We start from the raw sequence: 12500 nt of genomic DNA, 5'->3' as shown, positions 1-12500 counted from the left end.
ACGTAGAGAGGAAGACGCGAAATCCAACTCACAGCCCTGGCAGGTCAGTCATACAACAGTCATTGCTCCGACATGCAGTGTATCATTTATCGTGATTCATTAAAACGCACAACACTCGCACGCTCACACACACACACACACGGTCTATGGTCATTATTATGACAAACCCAGCCTGACCTCAACAGGCAGCCGATGAGCACAAATCAGCCCGAGTTCTCCTTAATAACCCGAACGGTTCTGGAGAAGTACGTGCTGATAACATGGCGTGTGAGCAGCAGACTGACATCACCACATGACCGCCAAACGCTCTCGGACTGGACACTTTTCAGCGTAGTTTTCTCCGTCCCAAACGTTGCGTAAGCCCTTTATAAAATAGCTTTGCACCCCCTTGGCTTTTAAATTGAGCTCTTGTCCTTTGCAGCTCTGAGATGAATAGCCTCAAAGGCCAGGAAAAGACACAGAGCAGCACGGACACACACAGGGAACACACACTCCATCCTCCTCTCACCTCCGTCCTCACACTCCCTCCGTTTCCCGTTCGGGTAGCCGGTCGTTGCTCTCTTTGACACCGTTCACCCAATTAATTCTCCCAACTTCTTCCGTTACCCACTTCTGTGTGTGTGTGTATGTGTGTGTGTGTGTGTGTGTGTGTGTGTGTGTGTAAGTGTGTGTGTGTGTGTGTATATGTGTGTGTGTGTGTGTGTGTGTGTGTGTGTGTGTGTATGTGTGTGTGTGTGTGTGTGTAAGTGTGTGTCTGAGCGAGAGAGAGACAGAGTGAGAGAGAGATTATGGCTCTGGAGGCCTTGTCATATTTCACACTCATATCCCATATCAAAAGCAAGTAGTCTTGGCTATTACAATCACCCTTAAAATCACTCTTAGCAGCACAGTAAACTCCACTGGGTGGATAACCTCTAACCACACCTCTAACCTTGGCCCGCAGCTGGGAGTCCCACGAGTGAGGCGGCACGCACCCACCCTCGGGCGAGGCGAACGCTCCAGTGCAGGGAGTTTCCTGGGTATTGCATCATCACCCAGCCCCGGAGTGACATCCTGGAGTCATCTACACATGGAAGATCAAACCAGGTCATCCCCTACCGTGGCTTAGAAGGACAAAAATGTGTATATGTGTATAAAAAAAGCACAGAGTCACAGACAGATGGACTGTCTCACATACGTACACGTATGTATGTACACACACACACACACACACACACACACACACACACCTGCCCACTTAAATTTCCTGTTGACTTAGCCTAGCCTGTGACATTTTCCATCCGAAGTTCTAACCACCCATTTTCCTTCTTGTTTTCTCTCTCTCTCTCTCTCTCTCTCTCTCTCTCTCTCTCTCTCTCTCTCTCCCTGTACATGACTCTCTTTTTCCTCTCTGCTGTCAAAATGCGATGTCCTGTCTCCACACTTGTGCACTGAACCTGAAGACCACCTCCCACCAGGTGCTCCTGCATATTCATGAGCCCACTGGCCCTGATTCGGAGTGCCACTATGTCTCCGCCTCCGTAGGTGGGAACTGGCCATCACTCAAAGTTAAACAAACAATACGGTTGGAAAAAGAGTGCTCAGCCCCGCCAGCCTCTGCATATTCAACACGCTGATTAAAGCAGGGCATCTGGTCCCGGGAAAGTAGCCATGGTGGATGATTACACGGATGCTGCCTTCGGAAGCCTGAGAAGGCAGTGGATGGGTCACTGTCATCAGGCACACATGGATTCATAGGTTTCCTGTATCTAATTCAGCCATTTTAGGAGTCTTCGCTATTTAAGTAACCTTGAGAATCGGGAACTACACAATAAGCTCAGAGCTACATCTGACTCGAATCTGAAATGTTCTTTCATAGAAGGTTAGGAAAATCTTTTTTGCTGGATTTCTTTTTGCTGGCTGGTCTATACTCATGCTGGCTGGTCTAGTCTCATACTGGCTGGTCTACACTCATGCTGGCTAGTCTAGTCTCATGCTGGCTGGTCTATACTCATGCTGGCTGGTCTAGTCTCATACTGGCTTGTCTAGTCTCATGCTGGCTGCTGTACACTCATACTGGCTGGTCTAGTCTCATACCGGCTGGTCTACACTCATACTGGCTGGTCTCCACTCATGCTGGAGGGTCTAGTCTCCTACAGGCTGGTCTACATTCATGCTGGCTGGTGTACAATCATGCTGACAGGTCTACACTCATGCTGGCTGGTCTAATCTCATGCTGGCTGGTCTACACTCATGCTGGCTGGTCTACACTCATGCTGGCTGGTCTAGTCTCATACCGGCTGCTCTGGTCTCATGCTTGCTGGTGTACACTCATGCTGGCTGGTGTACACTCATGCTGGCTGGTGTACAATCATGCTGGCTGGTCTACACTCATGCTGGCTGGTCTAGTCTCATTCTGGTTGCTCTACGCTCATACCGGCTGGTCTAGTCTCATGCTGGCTGGTTTACACTCATACTGGCTGGTCTACACTCATGCTGGCTGGTCTAGTCTCATACAGGCTGGTGTACAATCATGCTGGCTGGTCTACACTCATGCTGGCTGGTCTAGTCTCATGCTGGCTGGTCTATAGTCATGCTGGCTGGTCTAGTCTCATACAGGCTGGTCTAGTCTCATGCTGGCTGGTCTACACTCATGCTGGCTGGTCTAGTCTCATACTGGCTGGTCTACACTCATGCTGACAGGTCTACTCTGTGGATGCTGTTGTCCAGATGTGACTGACCATCTTTTGATGCTGTAACATTCACATGCAATTTAATGTAATAACACCACACCAACATTTCAAGAACTACATGAAACAGAAGCTACTTACAGACCGGCAGAAAACAGAATGAACAGCAACATGGCATCTCCAGGGTTGTGCATGCCCCCCACCCCCGTAATCCCCCAGTGTGATTCTGTTAGTTCACCTGTAGGGCTTCAATGGTGGAAGAATGCATCAGTCCAGAGTTATCCATTAGTTGTTCAGGAGCATGAAAGAGTGTGTGTGTGTGTGTGTGTGTGTGTGTGTGTGTGTGTGTGTGTGTGTGTGTGTGTGTGTTTTCCATCTTCTTCTCAGGTGTGTGGCTTGGGAGAACCAGTCAGGAGCCTGAGACAGATATACCTCAACGTTGGAGTTGGGGTCACCTCCCGGTCACGATAATTGCTCGTGAAACACATTACCACTGCCAGAGACGTATGGCAGCCATGTGAGAGGAGAATGGCGTCCAGCCTTGCTTCGAAACCTCCTACAGGAGCAGGGCTGTTTTGTCAAAAACCGGACGACTGCAGACATGAAGGACACATTTCCGCAAACGTATGGTTACACCCATCGTAAGACCCACCCACACACCCACACAATCACACTCACACATGCACAAATTAGCATTTCATACCACAAAATGTTTTTTAAAATATACATTACCATGGAAACAGAGTTCAACAGCTGTTTTGCATGTCTGGAAATGCTTGTACTTCATAAAAGAAGGATCTTTGTGTGCGCGCGCGCGTGTGTGTGTGGGTGGGTGGGTGGGTGGATGGGTGTGTGTGTGTGTGTGAGTGGGTGTGTGTGTGAGTGGGTGGGTGTGTGGGTGTGTGTGTGCTCTTGGTGAACTGGTTTAAGAAATGATGTTCATACATAATTAAATGGAACTGATTTCTTCCCTGAATCCACAATGACTCAAAAGCTGGACGTTTTCTAGGGTCCTACAGGCATAGGAAGGGCACCTTGGTTCCTGAGGGAGCCACGATCTCGCTGGGCTGTTGACATTCTCCACATATGTCAAGATCAGCCTCAATATTCACTGAATGCTACCAAATATTCATCTCAAGAAAAATGAGAGCATGAGAAAGACAGACAGAGAGAGAAAAAGAGAGATCAATAAATGATGTATGTCCTTTTTTATATCATGCCCCAACAGATTCATCAGTAATTCATTACTGAGAACATCAGTGATACGATACCACTATAACGCAGGAGTCGCACTGGACACCGCGCAGCAGAATAAGGGGATCTGCTGAGGCTGTGATCCTGGGCCACAGCACTAGCGCTAACTTAGCATGCTAATGTTCAGTAGACAGCTTAGCACCTGACCGCCACAGCGCTTGCGCTAATATTCATTGGAGAGTTCAGCCTTCTTACCACAGCGGTGCGATAACTGGCTCTCTGTGCCTTGTATTTTTTATACAATTACTAAGTCCTCTAAAGTTTTAAGGGTTTTGAGGGACTGACCCATTGCAAAGCGCGTGCTGCTAGAATCGACCGATCTTAGCCAGAAAGTTCCGTCGCTCATTAGCTTGAGAGAGAGAGAACTCGTGGCCGGCCGCGATGGAGTGTCCTAAACGTCACGCTCCATCACCCAGCAGGGGTCACGCGGCTCTCTGCGCCACAGACAGACGGCGATTCGGCAGAAAGTGGCGGAGCGGCCGGCGGGGTACGCGTTCCCGTGGAGCAGACAGTGGAGTCACCATCAAGCACACTGCCCGCCGACGCCAGCCACCGCGCCTGCGCCGACCCCGCAGCGAGCCGGAGCTGCGTAAGGTCACGGCAAAGTGAGCCAACTCTGCTGGACACGCTTCCATCTGTCTGCAGGCCCCAGGAGGAGGAGGAAGAGTCTTCCGTGCTCCTGGATCAGGAGTGGGCTGGAACGTCAAAGGCATACTTACTCCAAAAAATGTTAATCGCACCAACCATGAATGAAAATGCTAATTGGCGCCAATTATCGCAGCTCCATTTGCATAAGTTAACTGGACCTAAGCAGCTATAATTCATTAGCAACCACTGCATTTGGCTAAACTATTATTTTAAAATGATGTCATTTTGAAGTCGGATGCTAATGGTGTTATTAGGTGAGTACAGAGATGCTCTTTAAGTGGTAACTGAGGGGAGCCAAGCTTCTGTTTGGAAGATGAACGCGTTTCACTGTCATTTCTTTAATGCATTTCTCCAATCCAACTTCTGAACAGAGACGGCTAGAAGAGGCTGATTGGTCTCTCAGGAGATAAAAACCCTTGACTGACGGCAGCGGGTTCTCTCAGCACGAGATGTCTGTGTTCTCCTTTCCACTCACGTGGCCTCTCCACTCCTCTGGACCTGTCTGTTCTCCAGGTAAAGGCTCAGCACACTGAGGCATGCTGGGATATGTAGCACTTTAGTTTTGTTTTTTTTTCCCCCTTTTTCTTTGCCGGTGCATCTCATTTGCCTGAATTAGCGATCATTGCGTGTGCAGCGGCGCGTGGGGAGGTGTGTTTGGGGGGGTTGGGGGGTGGGGGGCATGAGAAACAGAGGGGACATAAAGGGCACAAAGTGAGAGGAGTCAGGGGAGAGAAATCAACCTGGTGGGCTTATTAAAACTCAGGTGTGAGGCAAGGAGCTGTGTGGCAGGGCGAGGTGAAGAAGAGGAGGCAGACTCGTGAGGACGAAGAGGCCATTCCAAACGTCTGAATGCACGCGCCCAGACGCACCCTCGCCTCTGACACGTCCCAGTTCCTCCAGTCTCCTGACATACCCTGACAGATTAAGTGCTTTTCATCTACTCAGTATCTGAGTATCTGAGACGGGGGGCGCAGGTCGGGTGGGTAGGGTGGGTAGGGCAATAAGAGCTGGGACTCTGTGCCGATATTCCCGGAAGCATTTAATGCTGTCATCTGTGATTTAGAGAAAGGGAACTGCAAAAAGGTTGCTGGAGTTCCTTCCTCATAAGATGGCCATTGGTGTACTGGTGTGAGGAGCCTTTCTGCTCCTCCTCTCAGCACAAACCCAGGACGGCGATAAAACCCCGAACACAGAGCGGCACGGCAGCCGGCGACTCCCAGAAGCAGAAGCGTTGCACGACGCCGGGAGGGGAAATACTGCCAGCAAAGAATTCCGAATGAACAGATTCCACAAACCATCAAAAGGTCCGGGAACTACATGCCAGAATAAGTCAAATGTAAACACAGTGGACTACTGTAATCTGGTCTACAGAATACAAGCTCCTGTATTGGGATCTACAGAATACAAGCCCCAGCATTCAGATCTACAGAATAAAAGCCCCTGTATTCTGTACTACAGAATACATGCCCCCGGGGAAGCAGAGCAGATATCACAATTTTATTTGCATAATGCTAATTGAGCCCTTTTACCTTATATTCATTATCACCTAAAAATGTTAATATTTCTAATAATGTTCCTTTATTATTTTCAAACATGTACAGTTTTCCTCATATTCCTGGGCCATATTGGCTTGGTGTAGAACAGCTTTTCTGAAAGATAATTAATTTGTGGCACACGTCTCCTGAACAGATGAACCAGAGTAAAAGTTCTTCTCACTCGGATGGCCATCAGTTCCATGTAAGAGGGTTAAAAATCAACTCCTGGAGACATGTGAGTGTAATCATTCTCTAGGGCACACGGGAAAGCATCAAAAAAGACTTTAACACAATTTCAGCTAATTATGCTCGTTAGCAGAGTGGACGCACTGTTTGCCCTGGTTGTGAATACAGCAGGGCACATTAGAGTAATGTGAACAGCTCAGAAACAGACAAACCCACGCTGGAGAGACACGGCGATAATGAAGTTATGGGCCTTTATTCCTGGGTGCGTAGCCCCGAAGTCGTGCGCGTCAACAATGCATTCTTGCTGTTGCGGTAAACAGAGAAATTGTTCCCCCCTATCCTCCCCTAAGAACGAGACATCACAAAATAAGCAAGATAGCAGATATACACGCGCACAAGTGTCGAGATGGTCCGATTACAAAGAAGGAGTGGAGGCATGGACCATTACTGGACTGCCACTTCATTTGGAGGCTTACGAATGAAAGTTTCGAGAGTTTGTGCCATCTTAGAGGGATCTGTTGACTTCGGTCAGTCATTAAACAGACCAATATTGATTACAAGACTGTGTGTGTGTGTGTGTGATGTGTATTGTAGGGTTCTGTTTGGGCGTTGTGATTGCCTCTAATCGTGTTTCTGTAATTAAAGCAAACCGTGTGAACTTCGGTACAGTAGGTTTGTGTGTGTTCTACCAGCTCAGAGAATTGGTCTCAACAGTTAAGAGACCACTGGGAATAAATGTTTGATAGGGTGTATCACCACCAACCCACTAAACATATCCGTCACCTCCCCCAAGACCAGACATGAGGATAAGGAAAGGGTGGGATTAGATGACAGGAATGACATTGGAAGAGCAGTTCTCCCCCCTCTCTCTCACACACACACACACACACACACACACACCCCCCGACCGCAGACTTCAAATCGATATCCAGAGTGTCTGCAAGTCAGGAAAATGCAGTCCTGTATCAGATGGAGACGGTTTATATTAGTGACTTTGAGAAGGTTTATATTAGTGACTGAAAGTTTAAAGTTGTCTATATTCCAAAAAACAAAGTCTTAAAGGTGTTTGGGGAGGGGGGGGGGTGTTGGGGAGGTGTTGAGAAGAGAGAGGGAGAGAACCAAACAAAAGATTGTTCCACGAGTCTCACAGTGACCGTCCCATCTGGACTTAAGCAGTGGGATCTACAGCTGAATGCAACAGAGGGGGGGATGGAGAGATGGAGAGAGAGAGAAAGACAGACAGAGAGAGAGAGAGAAGAACAAGAAATGAAAAATAGAAAGCAAGGTAAAGAAGAAAAGAGAAGATATATCGCACGAGGAGACAGAGAGTTATATAGAAAGAGAGAGAGAGAGAAGCAGAGCGAGAGAGCGAGAGAGCGAGGGTGAGCTGGGAGGGGTTCAGTAATTACCAGACGCTCTGGGTGCATGTTTATTGCTCGCAACCCAAAATGACTCGTGTGGAGCAGCGTGTGTGGGGTTGGCACGGCGACAAGGTGGAGAGCAGACAGCATACGCTGCGTATGACTGGTGCACAGATGTAGTCTGATCAACCTTCAACACAGCCGACACACACACACACACACAGACTGTACTCACATGGTGACAGGTGTCAACAACACCTAGACTCTACTAATACTTAGCCATTAGAAGCTAGTGAAATTACAGTCAGATGCGATCTTGCTTTGGTTATGTTTCTCTGTGTCTGTCACACACACACACACACACACACACACACACACACACACACACATGCACACACACACTCACAGAACATAGACACATGCACACACACATGCACAGACAAGCCAAAGTACCTGGAAGGTTTGCTGCTCTGGCTCTCGGCAGACTGCACACTGTAAGACGACACTCTCGACAAGTTTACTGTGTAGATTACTGTGGCTGGATCATTGATTTGTGTTAATGCTAGTACTGTATTCAGAGAAACTAAGCAGAAGCTCTATGTTATAAAGAGAATACATAGCACACACACACGCACGCACACACACTTTCACAAGCACACAGCAGTCACATCTACATCTAACCAAACAATCATCTTATGTCCCACAAACAAGCATGCACACAACACTTGCATGCTGTTGCCTGGGTAACGCACAACTGGCCTCACACTGTGACTGAGGTCAAGGTGAGACGATTCATTAATTAGCCCCAGACCCAGGGGGGTTCCTTCTGGTCCTCTTCCCAGCTTGACCAACCCCCCTCCCCACGCCACGCATCACTAACCAATCATGGCCCTCCGACTCGAATAGAAATGAGCCTGTTTGTTTGTTGGGCATTGGTCTCCCCCTGAGTGCTAGTCCTGACCAAATCTGACTGCTCACTGGGTAGTGAGGCACTGTCGATAATTGGCAGAAAATACGGTTTGGGCCGTTTTTTTAATTTAAATTTTATTTTTTTTATCTGCAGCCTGCACACTTCACCCTGCTGTCTGCACGTCTTCGCGTCCCCTGCGTGTGTTCCGTCTTTATTAATCCAGGTGGTGGGCGATGTGGCCCTCCGCGCGTGATGTCTGCTGCTTCCTCTGCCTGTACCAGATCTGTGCCAGCCCCTGGTGTCACACACCACAGCTAGGACTTCAGAGGGTAAGGGACATTTTTTGCAGTGTCACCCCACACAAGAGAGTCAGATGCTTTGAAGTGTCTGGCCAAACATCCAGTATAAAATAAGTCAGACAGCAGCTGTGTAACATATAAAGGAGGTCATTACCATAGTAATGTGTATTTTAAGTGCTTTGACAGTGTAAAACTTTAATGTTCAAATTTCCTTTGATCTACCAGTATGTGCTGGGTTCATTTACCAGGCTGCCCTAAATGCTGGGTACCTCATGTTTCTATATATATATATATATATATATATATATATATATATATATATATATATATATATATATATATATATATATAGAGAGAGAGAGAGAGAGAGAGAGAGAGAGAGAGAGAGAGAGAGAGAGAGAGAAAGAGAGAAAGAGAGAGATAGGGCGAGAGGGAGGGAGTGAGAGAGAATAGAGAGCAGAGAAAAGAGAGAGAGAGAAGAGAGAGAGAGAAGAGAGAATTGAGGAAAGAGAGAAAGCGCGAGTGAGAGAGGCACAAGGCACTGAACCAGCCTTGTAAGTTCTATATAAAGTTTATATATAAAGCTCAACCCCCCAGTATTGCAGAACTCAGACGCCCCGCTGGAGTAGGTTCCTGCTGCCCCTGGCTCTGGGCCAGGTGCCTAGACAGCCTGGCAGGAGGGCATCGTATGACGGGCAGGCTGGGTTGGCAGAACACGCTTTAATGCCCACAGTGTAGCCCAACTACTTCCCATTCTTAACAGATGAGCTGGACAGAGGAGGTCTACAGAGCAGAGGGTGTCAGCCCTGGACACACTACACACCCCCATCAGTAATACACACCCCTGGACACACTACACACCTACATGGGTACAACACACCCCTGGACACACTACGCACCCTCATCGGTAATACACACCCCCCATGTATACTACACGCGAGGCTTCCTGCGATGTTCCCAGAGTGTTTACTCGACATGTCAACAGCATTTGCTCGCCTTGCAGATGGCGTATATAACAGATCAGACCACATGAACAGACCACCAGGCGTTAGTGTCGACTCCACACGGCAGTACAGGGCAGCTGTGTTAGCCTAAACAGTCTTCGACGTTAAAGAGACAGGATGTGATGTTTCACCCGTTTATCCACCCTGGCATGTCTGTGCGTGTGTTCCCAACGAGACACTGCGCAGGTGTCCGCTCCGTGTAACCTCGTTCGCCACTAAAACTTCGCACGCACACTTATGCTGTATGAAAACACTCACTGGCCTGCTATATCCCCAACCCAGCCCCCACCAGGCTCAAAAAAGAGGTTATCCTGAAAACCTCCCGAGTCTCTCCTCCCCGCTCCGGTACACACCTTTTTCCGCCGCCGCCTCCTCTCACGTTTGGCGCCGAACTCTGACCGAAACAGGCTGATATTGCGCCTATCGGCCGAGCGATCCCGATGTATCCGATTACCGAGGGTCACCAAGGGCGGATGCGGGACGCAGCGGTGCGGCGATGCGTTCTGCCAGCGTGACAGAATAAAGAGGACGAGGCCTTTCCGTGGAGGAAACGAACCGATTCGGCTGCTCTCCTCTTGGAATTCTCAGCCCAAGACATCAATCACCTCACGCACCGCTGTCCCTGGAGAAGCTTCCACACAGAACTGCAGAGCAATATTCCGGTTTGGTCCAGGTTCGCTTCACACTCCCAGCTAAGCACGCCATAGCTGAGCCGAAACCGCGCGTACGGCCCGAGGGAAGCCTTAGCTGCTATCGTCAGGCAGACTCCTGCCTAGAGCACATGACTTTGGTGTTTCCGGAATCTCCCTCTACCTGGCTGTACCTGCTCGTACAGGTGAGATCCAGAGGTGGGCTACAGGGGCACCGGCTGGCAGGGTCTCGTTCATCCAGGTCCAGAGAGCTCAGGGTCAGTGTTAACAACACTGGCACGGCTGGATTGAGGTGACGTGTTCTGACTGTGTGTCAGTGCTAACCACACAGAAAGCGTGTGAGCCACCTTCGAGCGCAACGCTGCCAGCGCCCACGATGCCACGGCTCCCTTTCATCACGCAGTCCCCACCGCACACAAACCATTAACTCCTGAACAAACAGGAGAGGATCGGAGAGCACAGAATTATGGGAAGGCGACTAAGAACTGAGCAGATGGGCATCGTTAGGCGAAGCTATGCTCGACAACTGCAGATGTCTGAGAAACCGCCGGCACGGAGAAGCATTAGGGAACCTATGCAGCACGCAAGCTGTGAGAGGACGAGAGAGACATGGTGAGGTGGGTGAGCCCAGTTTGAGCGAGACCGCCGGGTTGGGGGGTCTCGCGAGACCGCCGGGTTGGGTTACACACGCCTCACCCATTGATTTTCGAGTCGACGTGGAGATGCATAGTCAATTTGACCTGACTGTGGTCAAGCTAATTGCCTGGAGGGTCCACCTTCCTCCACGCCACATGCTGACTGGGCCTAAAATGGTGGTAATTACTTGTCAATTGGATATAATTGGCAATAACAACAGTAGTGAGTGTTCGGATGATGCAGCAGAGAGCGTGTCAAGAGTTCTCCAGATGGCTCTGACAGGTAGACGCTCTGGCACAAACCGTTTAATGGAGCAGGGACTTCACTCACTTTTCCTCTCTCTCTCTCTCTCTCTCTCTCTCTCTCACACACACACCATCAGTATCTCCATCCTTCTGCCCCTCCTTCCCCTAGCTTTTAGGAGAATTCCCTGTGTGTTCATGCTGCTCTCTCTCTCTCTCTCTCTCTCTCTCTCTCTCTCTCTCTCTCTCTCTCTCGCCTTGTTTTCTGTTTGCAGCACAACAGTATTCCTCGTTATCATTTCCTTCCATTTAATTGGGGCATTAATCTTCTAAATTCCTTTCTTTTTCTCCTGTTCTTTCATTCTGTCTCTCTCTCTCTCCATCACATACACTCCCTTCATCTTATTCATTCTGTATTCATTTCCAACCTTTTATAAACTCTGTTTGTCTCCCTTTCTCTCATTTTCTCTCCTTCTCTAGTCTCTCTCTCACACACACACATATTCTCTGCCCCCCCCCCCCACCCAGGCAGGTCAATGGCAGATCTTCCATTTTTCTCCCCCCCAGTCTCTTAACTCCACGCCAGCACCATTATTCATAGAGCCAAGCGGAGCTGGCGTGTGGGCCAGAGGCGAAACACCATTTCCATAAAATATATTTAAGGCCACACACTTCACCATCGCATGGCTCCACCGAGAACCACGCGCCCAGCATGACGGAGCCGCCCGAGGTGGGAGGGATGCGTTCTCTGAAATATGAACTACTGGCCTTCGCTACATGTCACATTACGAGCGAAATCTCGGGTGCAAATGTGTGCTGCTTCTCTGAAGGCATGTTGACTGGCTGACAGAGGATCTGTTCCCCGGTTTCCCAGAGTCCAAGCCCGGCTCTGATCTAGTGCTGCTCACAGGCGGTGTGGGTGATTCCAGAGTTAAGCCCCCTCAGTTACAGGGCCTTTCACAGACGCCCCTTTCAACTTTACCCTGCAGAGCATGGAAAGGTCACTTCTCGGTGAGAGGAACATGGCATGGTTCCCAGTAGCCATTCTGAGCTCACGTCCCCAAGCCCCTCCAGGGCCACGGAAGGAGAAGGCCGGGGTGTTACTC

At 49.3% G+C, this 12500-nt stretch overlaps 1 protein-coding gene across 5 annotated transcripts in view; it reads right to left on the bottom strand.

Annotated features, from left to right (window-relative positions):
• The window catches only part of plxna4 (plexin A4), a 226540-nt gene that overhangs the window by 139510 nt on the left and 74530 nt on the right, over positions 1–12500 (bottom strand). Inside the window, exon 4 of one of the 5 annotated variants that reach the window (XR_014126232.1) lies at positions 932–1063. The exons of the other annotated variants lie outside the window; for them this stretch is intronic. The gene's annotated coding sequence lies outside the window, so the exon portion shown is untranslated. The remainder of the gene's footprint in view (positions 1–931; positions 1064–12500) is intronic. 5 annotated transcript variants of the gene reach the window in all.

Source organism: Electrophorus electricus, chromosome 11, assembly GCF_041902795.1.
Source record: "Electrophorus electricus isolate QZ-2024a chromosome 11, ASM4190279v1, whole genome shotgun sequence".
Classification (NCBI taxonomy): Eukaryota; Metazoa; Chordata; class Actinopteri; order Gymnotiformes; family Gymnotidae; genus Electrophorus; species Electrophorus electricus.
The sequence above is the reverse complement of the archived record's forward strand: the minus strand, read 5'-3'. Positions and strand labels throughout refer to the sequence as shown.